This window comes from Aptenodytes patagonicus, chromosome 2 (genome assembly GCF_965638725.1).
Source record: "Aptenodytes patagonicus chromosome 2, bAptPat1.pri.cur, whole genome shotgun sequence".
NCBI classification, from domain to species: Eukaryota; Metazoa; Chordata; class Aves; order Sphenisciformes; family Spheniscidae; genus Aptenodytes; species Aptenodytes patagonicus.
Genome location: NC_134950.1, coordinates 137,231,786 through 137,236,410, shown reverse-complemented (window position 1 = coordinate 137,236,410; position 4,625 = coordinate 137,231,786). Strand labels below are relative to the sequence as shown.

General features: G+C 35.2%; 1 long non-coding RNA gene across 1 annotated transcript; it reads right to left on the bottom strand.

Annotated features, from left to right (window-relative positions):
- Positions 1-2,307: 2,307 nt before the first annotated feature.
- LOC143157499 (uncharacterized) lies at positions 2,308-4,625 on the bottom strand. Its single transcript, XR_012994806.1, has 3 exons — positions 4,532-4,625; positions 3,751-3,904; positions 2,308-2,716 (listed from the first exon to the last, which is right to left on the bottom strand). It is a non-coding gene; the product is annotated as an uncharacterized LOC143157499 (long non-coding RNA).

Genomic DNA, 4,625 nt, shown 5'->3' with positions numbered 1-4,625 from the left:
GGCTCAGCATATTTTATAGCAATGAAGAAAAAGGAATACATTTTTACACGTTTGTTATGAATACTGAACTCACAGCAAGCAAGATCTCTTCACATCAGCAAAGTCCTCACCGCTGCTTTTTCTGCAAAGTTTTATCCATTTTATTGCTGATTTCCCCTTTTCTTTTAATAGCACTGAGGCAATAAAAAAGTTTCTGTATTGTCCTTTATGAAAAAAAAAAAGTAAAAGAAATGTTAGAAGAATGACTAATCTTTTAAAAGCTATTCCTAAAACAACAACAGATCATTTAGGATTAGGGATATTTTATTGTACTTTTGATGGAGAAAACAAGACATACCAGGACAGTGTTTATACTGTTTAAGCAGTGTATTTATGCCTTGAATTACATTCCTCTGGGGAATCTGTCTGCATCTATATTTTGTCTTTGCTCTGGTCCATCTCCATAGCAACATGTTTGTTCCTATGGAGAATCTGGGCGAATAATTTCAAATTGAGTCTGAAATTTTTAAAACAGGGTTTCAGTTCTCTATAAAATAATTATGGACAAAAGCAGTTTTTAAAAACCTCAAAAAATAGACATAATTTTGCCCTTGTTTCTTTTACCCTACTGTAGACATGGTTAGCTCTGAACAATCCTTTGATCTTTCTTTCCCGTGATGTTCAGACTGGGAGCAGGCTTATCCACATGACTTCAGCAGCTGTTATAAAATCTGGTGGGGAATTTTTCATTGGAATTTGAATGGCTCACTGTATTTACTAATTATGTTATTATATACACACATTCCAAGTTTTTGCTCAGGAACTGGGACCTTCACTTAAAAAAAAAAAACAAACAAAAATTTCCTAGGAAGAGGGGGGAAGAGAACAGGACAAGGTGACTTTACAATGACTTTCAAGATGATATAGGTCATTTTAGAGGTGGTCTTTAAATTATAGTCAGTATCACTTCCTGCTCATATTTGTAGCTCTTTCATCTCAGGGAAAGATTCTATGGCTGAGAACTATTTATTACTACAAGATAACAGTGTAAAAAAATAGTTTTTAAAAAAATTACTGTTCATTACCATTAATACTAATTAGCTAATTAATGCTAATGTTAATTAATGCTAATGAAGCAATTGTTTCTTCATTTCTTCAAATGTATGCACCCAGAGAAATCTAAAAAAGAGAGGATATTTCCATCAGAACCTACTGGAAAATAAAATAAATTTAAAAAAAAATCAGAGGGGAAAAAAAAACCCTAAGAAAAAAAATTATCCCTAATTATATGGTATGTTTTTTTATCATGAGTTTTCATAGACCGGTATGTCTTTTAAGTCTAGTAGTAAAATGATCCAGCTAGTTTTGCGCTCAAATAATTTCAGGAATTCTCATGGAATTGCCAGATTTGTCTGACCAAAGTCATCTTTCCTGCATTGCACAATATAGCAAGACTGAAAATCCTGTGTATAAAATGACATAAAAGGCAGGACCCTTGTTTTGTTTAATTGCTCAAGTGGTGTCAGCCTATTGAATCCAGCTCAGACAATGCCATTCATCTAACTTACCAGAATTACTGCTGTGAAGTTTGAACAATTCTGCAATATTTTAAGGCAGACGCAGCATCTGCATCATCTGGAGGTAATGAGGCTTTCATTCTCTATGCCAGCTATCCAAGTCTTATATCCAATACTCAAAAAGTTTTCACAGATGGTCCGTTCCAACCTGTTCTTTTTCTGCTTCCCCTGGGTTTGTATTTTTTTTAGGCATTTCCCATCTGCCTGCTTTATGATCTTTAAGTAGATGGAATATTCTGGTGAAAGGAATGAATACTTTTATTCTGCCTCCAAATTCCTTCCCAGTGATGCCACAGGCACATTAGAGCTGGCACACCCATACTTTGAAAAGAAGCATAAAGTTGAGAAGCAAAATATGACCTGTTTTATGTAACAGTGAGTCACTGCTGCATTTCAATCATAGACTACAGACAATAAAAAGAGAAATGAAGTGTCAATGATTTAATTGGCAGTAATAGACAAAGGCTGTACAGAGACAGTGTTATCTCTTTTAAACTACAAAAACATGTTCATTTACTGGATAGGTGCCCTGCCATCAGCCAATGAAGACAGCTTTAAAAACCTACATGGCCTAAGTAAACAGGACATACAACTATGGAAGTGGTTTCTGGATATCACTCAGAACAATATACTTGAATGGGACAAAAATAACTGAGAAACAGCTACTGAGTAAAGAAAGATGGTATCATTCATTTTGAATGAAAGTATAGAAAGAAATGCATTCCTATCCCACAAAGTAAAAAAAAAAAAAAAAAAAAAAATTAGGCAGTATCTGTGATGATTTGTTGTGAATCATTTAAGCCAACCTTTCCTAGTTCAGCTAGGAAAAAATGGAACATAGAAAAGGATGGCAGCTTTGTTTGGAACCAAGACTGGATTTCTGTAAGAAAAAATCCCATGTGGCATGTGTGGCTTTTATTATGGCAATGTGTGCACTGAACTAGTCAACCATCTTCAGATTTCAGATTGCAATCCACTTGATTTCAGCGGGAACTAGAGGGAAAATCAGCTCTCTAAAATTGTGTTGCTTAGTACTGAGGTACTTTGAATCCCAGGACATTTTTGAAAATTTGGGTTTCAGCGTACAGCAGACTATATTCACTTGCAGAGTCCACTTGTATTTGTAATTCAGTACTTCTGCTTGAAAAATCTATGAAAACCTGCAGAAAGAAAGAGGAGCAAGTTCATCAGAATTAAAGGGACTGAAGACAACTTATTACTCAGGTTCATGCAGTTTTAGTGTTTTCTGGCCTAAAATTCAAGTTGATAAATATATCCTGCAGTGTAACATCTGTGTACCATCCCACAGTGAAAATCATGGGCATTCATCAACTCTGTGGAATATAAGTTAAAAAAACAAGACAGTGAAATACTGAAAGATGTTTTTTACGTCACATGAAATAGGAGAATTAACAAGCAAGTCAGGAATAAAACACTGAAATGTGAGAAGAAAAAAAGCCATCAGACTCATTTCAATAAATTAAAGTGATCAGCAAGTCTCACGTGCAGTTTTTTAAAAGCTAGTGGATAGATATATCAATGAGATGTTATTAAAACGCTAAAAGCCTTTACCCGACAAAGGAAAATTTGGAGACTCGCCATATAATAGCAAACAGTCATGGATAAATAAGTTCTTCTCTTCAAATCCAAGGACTGTCTCTAAATGTGCAGAGACATCATAGGAAGCCCCTGGGAATACTGTATGTGTTTTGGATCACGTAACAACTAAATGACTTTTAACTGTGGTTATATTGGAATCTATGTCATACTAGAGGTTGTACGAGGATACATAGGATAAAAGTTAAACAGCTAGTGAACCGAATAAAATGAGCCATATTACTATTTATCAGTCTTTGGTACTGTGTATATTTTGTATAGCCTCATCTCATTCTAAATAAACGCTACACTGTCCTCATGAAGGACACAGTGGCATGTCATGTTAGAACAGGTTCTTTCCACAAACATCTTTTCTATATATCTATGTTAAAGAAAGTCAGGCCAGAGAAATATGCTTTGGACTTGGAAGAAAATATGGAAATATCTAAGGTGGTTTAAAACCTGTAGAAGGCAATTCCACTGTTCTTTTGCATACATAAGTTTATTTTAAAAAAGTAAGGAGAGTTTTACAGAGCTGGAATAAGGGCATAATATACCATACCATTCATGTAAGAGACAGATTGACATTCCCACTCACCAAAGTAGTAAGCCAGAAGTTAGGGCACTTGCCCAGAAATTGAAGCTTGTCAATCCAGGGAGTGCCTTAACTAATACATTAGCTTTTCCATCTTGGGTTGGAGTACTTTTCCCCAGGACAATGTATCCAAGCCTATGTATTGCCAGAAAGTATTCTGGTTTCAAAAGAGGAAAAAAAATATAGTTAACTTTTTGCTGGCTTTATGGATAACAAATTAAGAGCATGTTAACGACTGCTAGGATAGGACCTAGCGAACTCTGGATAATATTAACAATCAGAAATAGTGCTTTCTGTGGAGCATCCAAAAGGAATTGAAGACGACTCAGACACTATAGGATGAATTAGCCAAATGTAAATTTGCATCAACTAGCCAAAAAGATGAAACCTTCAGACTCCTTCTATTTAACTACCCTTCATCTCTTCTTGGTTGGCTTTAGCACCATCTTCTTCCATGAAATGTTCTTATCCAACATCCAAAATCATCTTGTTGGCAGCATGGTCTTAAGTGATTAACATTACTTACAACATTTACATTTCACGCTAAGCATAGATACACTCATTCCCATAAAATAAAATCCTTTACATGCACACACATAGATTTTACATGACAAATACATAAAAAGACACAACAAAATGTGTTAGCAAAATAACAAAGATACCTAAATACAAATTATGCCCCTGCCAACATTCCCTAAAGTCTAGCCATTACATTGAGTAGGCTATGGATCATACCTTTCTCCATAAGAGTTCTTCCTAAGCACTTCTTCCTGAAAAGGCTTACCTAGACATGTAGACATAATTTCTGCTTTTCCTATTTCATCACCTCCTCTGTGGCTCTGGCCCTCCGTTGTGTTTTTGTTTAGAGAGTAGAAACA